Genomic DNA, 17,966 nt, shown 5'->3' on the forward strand with positions numbered 1-17,966 from the left:
CTCGTAAACCTATCATTGACCGTGGAGTTTATGATCAGAGCCAAAGCTCACGTATTAAGTTCGTTTCATATATGACTATAGCAAGGTGAATGCTGGATAAGAAGATAGAACGTTATTAATATGGAGTCCTTTTTTTTTATTATTATTTACACTGTAATTTTTATATTCGAACAATATTATATATTTGAGATATTCCTATGTATTCAGTTAGAGCTCGTGACTTTGTACTCTGGAGAGTTTTACAGAGTATTGCCATTTTGGCTTGTGTTAGCTTTATTTCCGTATTTATATTAAATTCTGATTTATTCTATTATGATTTACTGATTTAATGTTGATATAAGTGATCGGCTTACCTAGTTTTAGAGATTATGTGTCATCACGGCCTTATGGTGGGATTTGGATCGTGACACTAAACCACTTCCAATACACCTCATCACTGATTATCATGTTCAGGTATATACTTCATATTCTTAGTCCTCATTCATATGCGAAATAATATAATTAGCACACGGCAATTTTCTTGGTACACCTATCTAAAAAATTACAATTAAATTAAATGAACCTATTACAGATGTTGCAAACACATTCATATAAGTTGTTACAAGTTAAATGATGTTAGTTCAGGAAGAAAATAAAATGTCAATCAATTTGCACCAACAAATCACAATGCAAAGTTGTATGACTGATTCACCGCATCATCATATCATATAGAGGTTCTTCTAAGATTGCTTTGAGAATCTCGACTTGAGACAACACTAACAACAATGATACTGGTGATTAGTCTAACGCATACGTACGAATATAAATGAAGATAAATATAAAGGAGGGAATGGAAGAGGTGCCTCTCTCTTAGACAAGGATCGCCATTTATCTTTTTTTCTCCCTTTTTTGGCATCATTCTAATTCTATCTCTCTCTATATATAGTTTCTTTCTTTTATCGCAGCTTATTTTATGAAATTATGAGTCTGCAGAAGTTTATTAACCCACTGCGTCGTCAATTGAAATGACGCTAAATATACCAAGACTATCATCCATCCCCTCTTTTTCCCTAGCTTAGAATTTTTCCTTCAGTTGTTGGGAATTATATTCTTCTTCAAGCCTTAACTTAACAGCTCCCGGTCATAGTTTTTCATTATTCGTTGCCTTGGCCTGAGCTCCATCTGCAGCTTTTGGCGCATTGCCTGCGACAATTATAAGATGTAAGAGATCAAACTAACGTTTTTTTTTCCTTTAAAGGATGATTAACTCAACAAGATAGAATTCACATCATGATCTACACTAACAGGTCAATAATAATAGGTGTCCTCGACTGTTTTTTTCATCGGTTAGATACACAAAGGGTACAATTCCTGCTTTACCTCCCCTGATACTTCGCTTGGAAATTTGATATTGTTGCATGATTTGCTCCAATTCTTGTTCGGCTTCTTGGAAGGATCTCACCCTGCGTCGCTCCATCTCCAACTTCCTTTGTTTCAGCCAGTCGAAATGACTTTTCATAAAATAGATGAAACCGACACCTCCAGAACCTATCAACTAAACAAACAAAAAAAGTAATAAATAAGTATCATAGTCCCTCTGAAAATAAGCATCCAGTAAATGTGGTTTGCTAGACTTTGAGAGTAAATTAATATCAGCAATGAAATAATTCTGAATACCGTATAACGAACGAGAACATCGACACCTAGCAGCATTGCATCTTCCTCGTTAAGAGGCTTACGGGTGAAGGTCTGAATTCCATTAAAAAGAGATAGCCAGTGATAGCAGTTGGTTTGTCCAAGGTAAGCTTTGGTAAATTTGAAATTATTTTAAACTTTCTACAGTTCTCTTTTCTTGTAGACATTTGCTTTTCGAGTTCCAGCATAAGTAAAAAATAAATTCATTTACCTGACCATATTCTGCGATGGCTCGATTGAACTCGGGGTTGTGCAAGAAGCCATCTTTTCTTCTCAGGCTAGAAGTATACACCTCGATATAGTACCAAACCCAGCGTCAATAAGACGATCGAGTACTGACATGATGACGAAAAGATAGTGCAAACCGGAATTGTTGTGAAAGAATGTGCGAAATTATGACTCAATAACTTTAGAAGATAAAGAAGCATTTGCCCTTTGCTTAACCTAAAATCTTATTTGATTTCTATGGATCTCAATAGGAGGCCGAATTCACACATACGTTAACGGCATTGACACTTCAACTATATATGTAGAGTATTTAGTTGTTTGTTTCTATCGTTCGTTGATGCGTAGAATGATGGGGCTATCTAATAGAGATACGGGTTAACTATATCTGACAAGCAGCATAAAGTCATAAACTTTTAAGAATATAATAACACAAACATCACATCACAACCGGCCACGTCGTTGCAGGATTTTGCAGCAATAACATAAAGTCATAAACTTTAGGAATAATTAATGATGGATCAATTAGAACTCCAAAAAGGCTTACTTGGTTTTCTCATGATGTTGATTGTCAAGACACTTGTTCCGGAGCAATATTGAATAATTTTCAACACTTTGATTATGTGAAAAGGCTAGAGCTTTCAATTCTCAAATCACAAACCAGATACCTCTGTGTAAATATGGAAAGATCTAGCCAGGGAGAACAGGTGAACAGAAAGGGACGCCGTTCTGAGCTTGATGCAGGCTTCGGTTACGTCGTACTCGTTGGGGAGTTTTATGTTGTTCTAGGTCGTGTAGTGGAAACTGAGAATTTTAAGGATTTTATGGTGGACTGAGTTAATGGCCCAATACTCGTGATAAAATTAGGGCTTTATTGACTTTTAGGCGCCAGAAATTATTTGTATTTAGTAGTCGAAAATAAAGTATTATTTTTTCAAAAAAAATGTGAGTCAATTAGTTTGGCCTACTATAAATACAAAAAACTATTTTTACTTGCTAGCTTTATGGCACGTGCATTGCACGTGTAAGCTTGTCTATTAATTAAAAATGCATATAACAAGAATAAACAGCGTGTAATAATAATTGGCGTCCTAATAGATACAATATGCATTTAAATGGAAAAATGAGTGTAATTACATTAATGTAATAGGTGAGTTCAAAATTGTTGGACATTGAACCTGAAAACATGAATAATTTAATTAGGTAAGCTAGTTATCACAAAAAAAAAAACTCGGAATTAACTATGAACTTCTTTGCTAATCGGTCGCTAAATCGCTCATAGCTAACAGAATTTCTTAATAGTTTGTCTCTAATTCGTCATTAAATGAGATTAGCGATGAATTTTTCTATTTAGCTACAATTTTTGCCTGTCGCTAAAACCTGATTTTTTTAGTAGTGGCATAGCATTTGCAACGATGGATGTAGTATTATATGAGATAGTATGATATAATATTGTTGTATCCTCTTTATAAAGGAAGTTCTTGGTGTATGTGTTAGTTCAACTAAACTAGCATGACCAAAATTTTTTATTGTTGGCATAAATATTCCTCCTAAAAATATAATATATAGTTGTTCACGTGAAAAAATATATATCCAACAAATATAGTTCAATTTTGAGGATTGCTTGACCCTGTAACTTATTTATTGTTGATGTATCTACAAATTATTTAACTTGTCATCTTTTTTATTAATCAAAAGTTTTATGCCCATAAATAAAAACACCAACTATTAATCTATTGTTTCTAGGCAAAATACATAAGTTGGCACCCGAACAATGGACCAAATCCCTGTTACACACTTTCTGTGGACACAAATAATATTACACACTCAACCTTTTAAAAGTGTGTCAAATACACACCGCTTTTAACCAGGATTCAGCATGTGTAAAACACCACGATAGAAGCATGTCTACTAATAAAAATACTGTCTAATTATTTATTTTATGCCATGTGTCTACAATCTCCTCATCTTCCCCACCCTTCCTCTATCTCTCTCTTCCGCCATCCAACACCTCCCCCCCCACCAAATCCCTTCTTTTTCTTTTTCTTTCTTATTTTCTCTTAAATATACATATTTTGCATTAATCTCAAGCTTCCAATCTATTTTGAAGAGGAGGTTGAATTTTTTATTCTGAAAGTTGGTGGTGGCGATGGCAGCCATGGAAATGACAAACAAAATTTTGGAAGAGAGCTATAAATGAAAATAGTCTGTTTATGTCTTTGTTGATGTAGATAAGCTTCAATAGATATGGTACCCAAGTAGTTGTAATTTTCGATCTACCTTTGCCATTGTTGCATTTTTTTAACAATGGCCTTGTTGTGGTGATGATACGGTGGTGTGAGCCATGGCTTATTGGCTTTTGTTGTTTTTATTTCTTTCTGGGATTAAATCACTTGGGCTCCTAATTTTTGGGTTGAGTTGTGTGTTCTAATTTTTTGGGTGGTCCGTGGAGGAGGAGATGGAGGTGGAAGAGATGGGGTTAGAGAAGATGAGGGTATATGTGTAATTTTATATTTTTTGTTTTATTTATTTATGTTAATGACACGTGTCACGACCTTATTGGTGCGTGACATTACCTATATTTAGGTAAAGTGATCAAGAAAAAAGTGGGGTGTATTAGACACACTTTTAAAAGGTTGAGTGTGCAATATTATTTGTGTCCACAGAAAGTGTGTAACAGGGATTTGGTCCATTATTCGGGTGCCAACTTATGTATTTTGCCTTGTTTCTACAAAGCGATGAGACGTATAAACAGTCATCAAATTATACTCATGCCTTCAAGTTGAATAATTACTTCCTCTGGTCTATTTTAATTGATTTTTTGACTTTTTTTAATTGGTCCATAATATTTAATTTTTGCATATGTCAAGAAGGTATTATCAAAGTTGTCTTTGGAGTAAAGAGCCTAAGAGTATTTGTTATATTTTCAATGAACAAATTAAGGTTAACATGACCAATTTCATTGTTAATTAATGCTAAAATATGGATTCTTCAACATGTGTAAAAACAGTCAAAAAAATTAATTAAAGTGGATCGGATGGAATAAGTAATTGACAACTATTAGGAGTTGCCAACTACCATGTCCATCAATGCCGACATTTGCGTGTACTATTAAACAATTAAGAAAAAATGATATAGTACGACAACACATAAAGAGAATTGACAATATTTTAGCATTACCTTAGGTTTGGCAATAAAAGCCCAAAAAAATTGGCATTTAATAATCAAAACTATTTTTCTTAAAAATAGCAAAAAATTTTAGAACCCTTTTCTCTCTTTTAACAATTGCCAGTTCTTCCTAGAAACTATGTATCACTTCCTTTCAAATTAGGGTAAAACAAATTTAATTTCGTTACCACGTCCACCAATATAAGAAATCTCAGGATATGAATGTTGGAGCTATTTTTATATTTTAAATCAAATTCCTATAAAGGTAAGAAAAGAAAAAGAAAATGGCATGATAGCTCTAGTTTTGTACTTTGAATACGGAGTTGCTGAGAAAATAATTTTATGCTCAAATGAACCACACTGTAAATCTTACATGAATTAGCTTGACAAAGTCTTCATTTTTTAGGCAATGATATCTCTGCATGCATACAACTAGCGCACATATTTACACACAAAAAATAAAGATATATACCAGAATAATATACAAAAAGTATATGGAAGTTTTTACATTGCATAACTTCAAAAATTGAGAAGAAGGATGATGTGACCGATTCATTGTATTCTTGTTCATCCAGAATTTGTATGTTTTCGGAACTTCAAGAATAGGTAGGATATATTTAAATAATACTTAAAAGGGTCAAATAACAATAATGGAACGAATTGTAATTATGCTAGATAGTACAAATAAGGAAATTTTATATGAGAAAAAATCTTTTAAAAAAATTTAATTCTGAAGTCCTAAATATTAGAAAAATAATTAAATAACTATTTTGAAATCTTAATAAAATTAAATTGACTATTTTGTCCTATATGAACTTTTTTTCTAAGGGGTAAAAATAAACGAACGATATTTCGCTAAGGAGCTTCGTGCTTATAAAATAGTAACAATTTTAGGGTACGCGCTTTGCACGCGAACCCTAATTTAATGAATATATAATTTTTAAAATCATTTAACTATAATATTAGAAGTGTATTTATGTTTTAATAAAAAATAAAGAACGCTTATGACTACTTTGGGTGTAAATTAAAAGTTAGTAGTTTTTTTCTTTGGGTGTAATTGCCACCTTCATTATTCTATAAGTATTTTTCTTTTATGTTTTAATTTTTATTTTCATATTAAAGACGATATATTAAATTACATATAATTAAAATTTATTATATTTGTGTTAAAATTAAGTGAAGATTCATAGACTATCGTGCAATACAATCTGGTTAACTAAAATAAAGCTACAATTTGTATTGGTTAAAATTAGGGAGAATTACACAAAAATACAATCCACCTATACATATTGCAGCAAAATAATCCAGTTACAACTTTGCAAATCTGTAGCCCATTAACAATAGGCCAAAGTTTAAAAAATAAGTGTTTTTTTCTTTTTCTTTTTATTTTGCAGATCTTCAAGCACGAAAATTCGGTGACTTTTTATTTTTCTTCCCCAAGTTTGTATATATTCCTATTCCAGCTATAAAAAATTCAAATTCATATATAATGCAACTTAATAACCTTAAATTTTCTTCTTTTCCAAGTTCCAAATAGCATAAATAAAAAATAAAAATTAAAAAATTATTGCACGTTCATGATTTTGCAAATAAATCAACAAGAAAAGTCGATTTATACATAGATTGAATATATAAAATTTTAATTTTAGATTTAACTGCACATGTGCATTACATGTATAATGATGTATAACTCTGTATAAACTTGTATATACAATCTCTAATAATGTATATCAGAAAAATAAGATAAAGAAGAAGAAAAGAAGAAGAAAAGAAGAAAGGGTCAAACATCCATGGATGCCTATTATACACGTACAATGTATATATACACTTATACATTAAAAATATATCTAATTTATACAACATTGTACGCACATATACACACTTATACATATTTATACAATATTGTATAAGTATGTATAAACACTACCTATAACAAATTTACACCAGAAAACACTTTCTGTCCATCACCACATTACAGTTTTCAGTGGTTGCTGGTGTTAAATTTTTCCGGCGAGATTTTGGCATTCAAATCTGGGCTTCACCAGTAGCAAAGGATGAAACAAAAACTAAGAGAAATAAGAAAATATGAGATGAGGTCGCCGGAGATGCTCTTTTAGGCCAGATCTGATACTTTTTGGACTGATATGCCAAATTTTATTGTGGTACCTTAACCTCCTTTTGTCAATTAACTCAAAAATCGAAATCTAATTGACATATAATGCGAGGATTATCACGAGTGTGTACAAAAATTCTGTAACTTTTAGGGAGAATGAAGAGAGAGGCGAGTGAAGAGAGATTGAGTATGCTGGGAAAGAAGAAAGAAGAAAAGAAAAAAACCCTAGAAGTATGTCTTTAATAATGGGCTAAAGACTGAAAGGTTTCTTTCAAATTATATACAACCTGGGCCAAATCGGTTAAAGACTTCAAACCTAGACCATTTTTAGTTGGGCTGCTGTGCCAAGTGATTAAATACGTAATTCTTTCTTAAAATTATAATCTAAACTTTGAATAAATTATTATTTAAGATTTTAACGTAAATCATGTATCTGTCACTCCTATTCCAAATCATGCAAAATCAAGTAAGAATCCCTACTGCCGTTGGGAAAGCCTATTTATGAAAAGGAAAAGAAACCTTCCGATATGGTCTTCATCAAAAACAAAATATATTAATTATCCATATTATATTAATTTTAAATTTTTAAATATTAAGACTTCGTACATACGATAATATTTTTTGCATAATTACAGTTGTTATATTCGACTGTAATTATAATTTACATACAACCAAAAATACTATTATTTTGATTTTTTTTGTTGATTCAAATTGTTAATATTAGCTCATTATAAGTTTTAAATAAAGAAATAATTTAATATGCAACATTTTAGTTGAATTACATTGAATCACTAATTATTGAGATTTGATCAGAAAAATAAATTACATCGAACTTCAATTTTACAATAAATTATTATAATCAAATTCAATCATATTTTTCTTTCTCTCGTGTTTGGGCAACAAAATTTTCAAGGAAAGGATTTGTAATATATAAAATCTTGGCTGACTTAAAATTCATAGGACTTCCTACCTTGTTGAATAAAGAGATATTTAATAACCAAAATCTTAATTGATTTCAAAATCCTAAATATTAGGAAAGTAAATTTAAATTACAATTTTTTTCAATATAATATTTATTTTTAAAGGGTAAAAAAGGCGAACGACATTTCACTAAGAGTCTTCGTGCTTTTAATATAGTACAGATAAATATTTTTAACAAAAATCAAAACTACTAAACTTAAAAGGAGTCCTTAGTTGGGGGAAAAGAAAAGGAGTACTGACAAAAGTTTGCTACTTTAATAATTTTTCAAACGTTGTTTTCTTTATTAGTAAATTTGTTATGTTACGCGCGTTATATAAATAAGGAAGGATTTATATAAGATATTTAATATTAAGAATTTGTATATACTTCATGTCACACCTCCTTTTTGCGCGCCCGGCCCCGAAGGGTTAGATGCGCGAGGAGTTTTTCCAATTTAAGTGACAATATTCGAAATGAGATTATTTATTTAATTCAGAGTCGCCACTTGGGAAAGGTTTGGCTTTTGGTGTCCCAAGTCGCCGGTTTATCTTGAATCCCAAATCGAGGAAATTTTCGACTTTTCCAAACGAAGTCTGCGAACCAGAAATTCTAAGTAAGGAATTATGTTGACCCGAGGGAAGGTGTTAGGCACCCTCGAATCCCGTGGTTCTAGCACGGTCGCTTAAATTGTTATAATGGCTAAATATCTGATTTAAATACATGTTATGACTTATGTGCTTTTATTAAGTTTAAACCGCTTTTATTATTATCATTTATTTTTTATAGAATTGCAACGTCGTGAAAATGCATCTCATTATTATTATTTATTTTTAGAGAATTGCAACGTCGTGAAAATGCATCTCGAACCACGTCACAATCAATGCACCCGTAGTTATTAACACATTTCGACTTCGTTGAGATTTGGATTTGGGTCACATCAATGTGCACCCGAATTTAAGGATGTAATTTTAATTAGGTCGCGCCTAAAGAGTCTAACGCGTTATTATCTTTGGGGAAGGCAGTGAAATTTACTGAACGGTCCATCCCAAGTTCTAAGCATTTATTATGATTAATTATTGAGGGCCCCGCAATTTGCACTTTATTCGGCGAGGCTCATCTCATTATTTTAGGAGGGATATCCTAAAGTGACTACATTTCTATTATGTTCGTCTCTAAAAATAAAAGAAAGAAAAATGTATGCTGATCAAATAGCATGCCTAGCTAATCCTGACTTCTTATTAATTATCTGGTTACAAGGGGAAGAACGCGGTATCTCATGGAACATGCTTTTAATTTTGATAAAGGAAATACATACGAGATTGATGAAATGCTACGCTTACTCCGAGCACTTCTTAAGCTAAATCTAGATTAACAGGATTAATAGAATTCCTTATTAAAGGACGCTACCTATGGTATTCAAAAACTCATCTTAAACATGCCTAATGAAATTGCAACTCGAGAGTCTAAAAAGCTGTACTGTATTTTGGCGAGATTAAAAGGAACCGTCCACCCTATATATTCAAAACATGCTGAAAAACGAGTTTGATTTGACAAATCATACTAATGGTTGCATATTCCATGAATTATGATTACATCCTATATACTATACCATTAAACGAATCGCATATTTAGATCAACATAAACTTCAATCAAATACAAACTTACTAATGTACTTCTCTATTGAACTACAAACTGAAATTTACACAACTTAACAACATTTATGAAAAGGCTGTAAGTAAAACAGCGGATGATTATAATTCTTCCAGATCTTTCAATTCATGCATTTCATTGTTACAATCAGCTACACCAATGTGAGGCTCGAACTGTGTACCTGGAATGCTGAGAATGCAAAGGAGAAGAGGAGGAAGATAGGAAAAATTAGCAGCAGCAGGAACAGAATAGCAGCAGCAAAGCAAAGCAACACAGTAGAACAGGCTCGAGTGCAAGAATGCAACTATAGCCAATGAAAAATAGCCAAATGACAGCAGCAAGCAGTGCAGTAGAAACAAAACTCCAGAACAAACCAAGTCCGGGAGAAACAAACAATGCAAACCAACTAATGTACTTAGTTGAGACTTGGAAGAAATCAGAATTGATTGAACAGGTTGAAATCAAGTGAAATCCAAACAAACAGAAAGAGGAAACAGTTTCTGATTGTTATCTATACGTTTTCCCTCCCTTGTGTATGCATTACTTCTCTTATCTCTCTATGTATCTTTTATGAAAAATCCAGAGAATCCCAATCTAACTTTTCCAGTCCAAAATCTTTATGTCTTTTTCAGTTCTCTGTTTTCAGCCCCTTTCAAAATTCCGTCCCCTCCCTAATGGAAGTTCTTCTCCCTTTTATATCCTAAATTCAAGCTATTCACAGCCTGTTCAGCAACCAGAAACCCCTCCCATATGGTCTGTCCTCTTTCAGTTTCCACTTACTATTTAAATATAAACAAACTCCCATGATATTCCCCTGGCAGATTTACCTTTTAAGTGAGGTTTATTATTTCTAAACTAAAGCAGGATATGGGCAGCAGAATATAATCTGACAGCATATGCTGTCAAACTATTTTAATCTTAACAAAGGCCTTTATGCACATGTTGTGCACAAGTGCACATGCCCTCCAATTCAGACTGCAGTTATAGACCAGACCCTTAAATTTCTGATTCAAATACAACAACTATTAGTAGTTATACTCAATTCCTAATTTGATTTAAGTAGGACTTCAGCAGTGAAACAGATCGAATTGTTATCATTCAAACAGCTGAACTATTTGACGACACGTATCGAATTGACTATACTAATTACAACATATACAATCAAAGCCAAGGATTGGAATCAAACAGTATTGCACCAAGGGTTCATATTGCACTGTCAAAACAGAGATTAACTTGGGATTGATTACTCAAACAATTTCAATTCAGTCGATTATGCATTTTACATACACACACATTATCGGTGAATGAGGAAACATTTGACCAAATACAGAGGTCCGGGCAAGGTGGGAAACAAACAGTTGGTAAAATTCAAAACAGAAATTAAACAAGACGTTTGGCCATACGAACAGACCTTTAACAAACACACGAACTGAAATAAAGAAAAGAAAACAAACTTACCTTAAAATCTTTGAAAGAAAAAATCAGAAAACCAGCTCGTGTTTGAATAGACCCTTCTTAGGGTTGAACGGACTTTAATCGAAGTGTCCTCAACTGAGAACACTTCGATTAAGGTCCATTAGACCCTAATCACTTTGGCTCAAACGGACACAGACCAGGCCTGGGGTTTCTGGGGTTCCTAGATGGTAGATTTGGGATTTGGGTTTCCATGGTTAGATTCGGACCAAACCAAGCATGGTTTGGTCAAGAGGGAGGTCAGGGGAGTGTCTGGTATGAATCTGGGGTAGATCGGTGTGGATCGAGTTTTGCTCGAATCTTCAAATGAAGATTCGAGAACCTGGGGGATGATTCAAACTAAGCGGTTAACAGATCCATGTTCAGGGTGGTGAGGCGGTCCTATGGTGTTAAGATGGGAGTCACCAGCGTCCATGCCGCGAGATTAATGGTGAGGGGAAAGGGGGCGGCTAGGGTTGCTAGGTTTTGGGTCTGTGGAGGAGACGACCTAAGGGCAGGGGGGTCTGGCTAGGGGGCGTGGGGTAAAGGAATGAGATTATATAGTAAGTGAGTGGTCGATTCCTGGCCGTCGGATGGAGTGAGATGAAGGGTTAGGATCTTTTGGCTGGTAAGGAACGGTGTCGTTTCAACCTAAAGGGGGTTGGGTCGGTCCGGGTGGAATGGGTCGGGTTTGTTCGTGGGTATGGGGAATGCGATCTTGGTCGTTGATCATTCTGAGATCAATGGCCCAGGTCAGACCAGATCAAAACGACGTCGTTTGGACGCTTTTGAGGTCAGCTGGTCTAGACCGGGGCAAGCACATGCTTTGGGCTCGATTTGGGCCTCGGATTTTAAATGGGAACAAACCCAAACCTAATTTCAGGCCAATTTTGCACTCTTTTTATTTTTCATTTTTAAAACAAAACCTAATTAAACAAAATTAAACTCCATTAATTAAACATTTAATGCAATTATTCACGCATATTAAAATGTTAAAAGTAGGTAAAATTAAACAAGGCAACAATCAGGACAAAATGCATATTTTATGATTTTCCATTTAATAACCGGATTACGGTTCAAACTACGCATGACACACATTTTTTGTATTTTGTTTTAATAAAAATAAAATGGGCAAAAATCATTAATAATTAACAACATGCCACGTAAAAATCCAAAAATTGTACAGCAAGACCAATTGCTATTATTTTTGTTTCTTTTGGAGTGATTGTCGCGTAAAACAAAAATCACGTGCTCACAGCTGCCCCTCTTTGTTCGGAAACACGAAGAGTTTTCGTGCAAAGATAAAGTGAGCGGATATGAGCGATTTTTGCCTATTGGACTACTCCGTGTGAAGCATGTTTTGAAAGATCTGACCGAATCTTTGCTTCAAAGATTTCTTACATATCCTGGGCTAAACAGGAATCAGGTCAATGTAGTTCGGGAAGCTTTGGTAGCTGGGACTACCATGGGACTGTAATTCTTATCGTTACTGCTGTTGCCGCTGCTGTTGCTGCTTACCAACTCCCTTATTACAAACAAAGGAAAATTGAAACTGTACTAACTACGTATGCATGTCAACCGCTAGTTACAAGATTCCTATCTATGATCCTTTGGCGACTTGATCTTGGGTCTTAGCTGATTCTGCTTGTAGACTCCGATCTGAATCTTGATGCTTGCAAGTTGTAGGCACTTATTTATTTCTGCGACACTGAGTAAGACGGGGTTGGTAGAACTCGGGACCTTGATCAAACCTTTGAACGATCTGCCCCTCGCCTTTCCGAATATCTCGGCACATCTTCTTTTGTATTTTTCTTATTTTATTCTGAGTTGAGACTCATCTTGTGGGTCATCTCCATCCATGTGTCTCGAGGTCAGACCTGCGGGGAAAAACAAACGAACGAAATTTTCTGCCCCAGTTCTACTAGGAAATTTCGCGAGTTAGTTGTCGGGAAGTTTACAAAGTTAATGAAGGTATTGGACCACAAAATGCAACTTCAGGATTGGATCCTTAATATTGCCATAAGGTAAAAATGCTCAGTTCAAGGTTGGAGCCCTAATACTGACTAGCTGGGGAGAAGTTCAGTTTAGAGTTGAAACCCTAATACTGACTAACTGGGGAAAAGTTCAGTTTAGGGTTGGGGCCCTAATACTGACTGAATGGAAAAGTTCAGTTTAAGGTTTTAAAACCCTAATACTGACTGGCTGGAAAAAGTTCAGTTTAGGGTTTAAAATCCTAATGCTGACTAGCTGGAAAGAGTTCAGTTTAGGGTTTTAAAACCCCAAAGTTGACTAAAGGGAAAAAAGTTCAGTTTAGGGTTTAAAACCTTAATTTTTACTAAAGGAAAAGTTCAGTTTAGGGTTTAAAACCCCAATGCTGACTAAATAGAAAAGTTCAGTTTAGGGTTTAAAACCCTAATGCTAACTAAATGGAAAAGTTCAGTTTAGGGTTTAAAACCCTAATGCTGACTGAAGGAAAAGATCAGTTTAGGGTTTAAAACCCTAATGCTGACTGAAGGAAAAGTTTAGTTTAGGGTTTAAAACCCTAATGCTGACTGAAGGAAAAGATCAGTTTAGGGTTTAAAACCCTAATGCTGACTGAAGGAATAGATCAGCTTAGGGTTTAAAACCCTAATGCTGACTAAAGGAAAAGTTCAGTTTAGGGTTTAAAACCCTAATGCTGACTGAAGGAAAAGATCAGTTTAGGGTTTAAAACCCTAATGCTGACTGAATGGAAAAGTTCAGTTTAGGGTTTAAAACCCTAATGCTGACTGAATGGAAAAGTTCAGTTTAGGGTTTAAAACCCTAATGCTGACTAAAGAAAAGAGTTCAGTTTAGGGTTTTAAAACCCTAATGCTGACTGAAGGAATAGATCAGCTTAGGGTTTAAAACCCTAATGCTGACTAAAGGAAAAGTTCAGTTTAAGGTTTAAAACCCTAATGCTGACTGAAGGAAATGATCAGTTTAGGGTTTAAAACCCTAATGCTAACTAAATGGAAAAGTTCAGTTTAGGGTTTAAAACCCTAATGTTGACTGAAGGAAAAGATTAGTTTAGGGTTTAAAACCCTAATGCTGACTAAAGGAAAAGTTCAGTTTAGGGTTTAAAACCCTAATGCTGACTAAAAGAAAGTGTTCAATTTAGGGTTTAAAACCCTAATGCTGACTGGATGGGGACAAAGTTCGAGGATACTAACTGGCCTCTTTTTTTGAATTTTCTTGTTTTAGTAGAAGATAAAAGGGAATTTCGTGAAAACTTACCTTTCGAGTGGATCCCTTATTGCTAAACTGTTTCTTGTACCCATGTACCTTCTTCTTTGGGTGATACCTGCTTCCTGCACGGTTGTCTTGGATTATACCTGTTTCAACTTTTCAGACAAAGAACAATTGTTAGTTCGGAAATGGCGGTTGGTTCGGTGACCTTGATTGTTCCAGTTGTCTTGTCGCGTCCTTATTTTTGTTGAGGAGTCCTGCCATTGATTGGATTCAAACGGCGAAATCCTTTAGACTGCTCGGGCTTGTATTTCCAGATTCTGGGATGATTTGCCTCGTAAGGCTCTTTTGGTCCCGTTTTGTTCGGGGATTTTCAATGGGGATTTTAATGGGTAGACTCTGTGGGGGATTCTGTACAAAGGGAAACTCTGTGGGGATTTGTATAGGGCTGAATTTTTTTTATTTTTTTTAACAAGGGAGACCCTGTGGGGATCCGTACAAAAGGGAAAATCTGTGGGGATTTCGCTGGGGCAGACTCTTTGGGGAATATTTACAAAGTAGATTCTTTGTGCGGATTTGTACAAAGGGAAGCCATGTGGGGATTTGTACGAGGCAGACTTGCTGGGGAAATTTCTCTCTTTCCTCTTTACTTCAAATGCAGTCAAACATCATGATTCAATCAGGTTTGGACAAACGTACCAATGAAACGAGGTGTTTTCCTTCATGAAACGGAATTCCGTGAAACCAAAACTGCCACCTGTCCTTTCCGGTATATCTGGAACTTGGGGTTAAAAATGAAAGGGATTTGAAGAAAAACAAAGAAAGGAGAAAGCAAATTTCAGAAAAGGAGTGTCCCTTTCGGGACGAGAAAGACTTATCTGAGGAAGACAATGCTGGCTTTAAATGGACATGACATGCTCTTTGGACTGGACGCCTGACCTTCTAAGAGCTTGCGTTTTCCTGAACCAGAACGGACCTGTGATTCCAAACTGGTGGCACTCTGCCGAGACTTTCTTGGGGTGGCGTCATTCTTTTCGGCCAACAGCGCCCTTTGCGGGTTTTCGCTGGCTGACCTCTCTCATTTCTCTTCCTGTCGTCGCTTGATAGCACTCTTTGCGAGTTTTTACTAAACAAGCTCTCTCATTTTGGTTTCTCTACTCCCGTCGCCTCGCGGTGCCCGAAGGTTTTCACCGACGAGACTCTCTCATTTTATTTCTCTCAATTTAGAGTGTGCCGGCCTCCATTCGTGACGCTTCTTGGCTTCCCACCATCTTTTGTAATTGATCTGAAGGCTTGTGCTTGGTAAAGAGAGGTAGACGATACTACGACTTTTAAATCGTTCAGCGTGCCCCGACTTCGATTTCAGGGTAAATGGGATTTTATTGTTGGTGTGACTGAACCTCAGGGGGAGGCTGCCTACGTATCCTTTCGGAATCAAGTCAAACATAGTTCAGGCCTCAATCAATGTTTTTTTTATAAGCGGCTCAAAGGCTTGTAGAGAGAGTTGATAGTGGGAATAAAACCTTCAGCATTTCAAATGTGTCAGGATCGCTGGGGCATCACTCAGATATAGTATCTTTTTACTGCGTCCGCATTCACTGCTGTTTCGGGATCATTTCCTTCAATGTCACCTAGGTACAATGCTCATCTTGGCAATATCTTCCTGATGATGTATGGGCCTTTCCAGTTTGGAGCAAATTTCCCTTTTGCTTCCTGGTGATGTGGTAGAATGCGCCTCAGTACCAGTTGACCTACTTCGAAATTCCTAGGTCTGACTTTCTTGTTGTAAGCACGGGCCATTCTTCGTTGGTACAACTGTCCATGACAAACCGCGGCCATTCATTTCTCATCAATCAAAGTCAACTGCTCCAATCGAGTCTTAACCCATTCGCTGTCCTCGATTTCTCCTTCAACAATGGTTCGAAGCGAAGGGATTTCTACTTCCGCTGGTATCATAGCCTCGGTCCCATAAACCAAAAGATAAGGAGTTGCTCCTACTGACGTGCGTACCGTAGTGCGATACCCCAATAATGCAAATGGTAACTGCTCATGCCATTGTCAGGAACTCTGGATCGTTTTCCTCAAAATCTTCTTGATGTTTTTGTTTGCCGCTTCTACAGCGCCATTGGCCTTTGGCCGATAAGGAGTAGAATTCCTATGCGTTATTTTGAATTGCTCGCATACATCTCCCATCAAGTGACTGTTCAAGTTTGCTGCGTTATCTGTAATGATAGTCGCAGGAATACCGAAACGACAGATAAGATTTGAGTGTACAAAATCCACTACAGCTTTTTTAGTGATCGACTTGAGAGTGACAGCCTCTACCCATTTTGTGAAGTAGTCGATGGCAACCAGTATAAATCTGTGTCCATTTGAAGCCTTTGTCTCGATTGGTCCAATGACGTCCATGCCCCATGCAACAAATGGCCAAGGTGCAGACATGGGATGCAATTCCGTAGGAGGTGCATGAATCAAATCACCGTGCACCTCGCACTGGTGACACTTCCGAACAATGCTAAAGCAATCTTTTTCCATGGTTATCCAGTAATAACCTGCTCGAAGGATTTTCTTTGCCAAGACGTACCCGTTCATGTGGGGTCCGCACACTCCTGCGTGTACTTCGTGCATGATCTTTCTTGCCTCCTCGGCGTCAACACATCTTAGTAGGTTGAGGTCCGAGGTCCTCTTGTACAACAATTCACCGCTCAGAAAGAAACCGCTTGCATGCCGTCTATTGGTTCTCTTTTGATCTCTAGTAGTGTGCTCGGGGTATTCTTGCGCCTTCAGGAACCTCTTGATGTCATGGTACCAAGGTTGCGTATTTGATCCTGCCTCGATTACGTTGCAGTAACCGTGTCTTTCCCTGATTTGGATTTCCAAGGGATCGACATGGGCGAGATCAAAATTGCCCTAATCCCTACACCTTTGGCGTTTACAGCTCCATCAAAGAACATCTTCCAAACATGAGCGTTCTCCGAGACCACTTCTACAGTGTTTATTTCTTCATCCGGAAAGTAGGTACTCAATGGCTGGTATTCCTCATCGACTGGATTTTCGGCCAAATGATCTGCTAGCGCCTGATCTTTCATTGCCGTGCGAGTGACATAGACTATGTCGAATTCAGTAAGCAAGATTTTCCACTTGGCCAATCTTCCAGTAGGCATTGGTTTCTGAAATATATACTTCAAAGGATCCAGCCTGCTTATGAGGAAAGTAGTGTGAGCTTGAAGATAATGTCTCAGCTTTTGAGCAACCCACGTCAGAGCGCAACATGTTCTTTCCAGCAGAGTGTACTTGGCCTCAAAGCCGGTGAATTTCTTGCTCAAGTAGTAAATTGCTTGTTCTTTATTTCCGGTTATGTCATGTTGCCCGAGGACGCAACCAAAAGAATTCTCCAAAACCGTTAGGTACAAGAACAATGGTCTCTCTGGTTCTGGCGGGACCAAAACCGGGGGATTTGAAAGATACTCTTTGACTTTGTCAAAAGCTTCTTGACACTCATCTGTCCACTTGATT

The 17,966-nt window shown here is 36.2% G+C and overlaps 1 long non-coding RNA gene across 1 annotated transcript; it reads right to left on the minus strand.

The window, feature by feature from the left end:
• Positions 1–627: 627 nt before the first annotated feature.
• On the minus strand, positions 628–2,644 carry LOC138873111 (uncharacterized). The gene is made up of 3 exons (XR_011401190.1): positions 2,447–2,644; positions 1,360–1,534; positions 628–1,182 (listed from the first exon to the last, which is right to left on the minus strand). It is a non-coding gene; the product is annotated as an uncharacterized lncRNA (long non-coding RNA).
• Between the last annotated feature and the right edge of the window lie 15,322 nt (positions 2,645–17,966).

This window comes from Nicotiana sylvestris, chromosome 7 (assembly GCF_000393655.2).
Source record: "Nicotiana sylvestris chromosome 7, ASM39365v2, whole genome shotgun sequence".
Classification (NCBI taxonomy): Eukaryota; Viridiplantae; Streptophyta; class Magnoliopsida; order Solanales; family Solanaceae; genus Nicotiana; species Nicotiana sylvestris.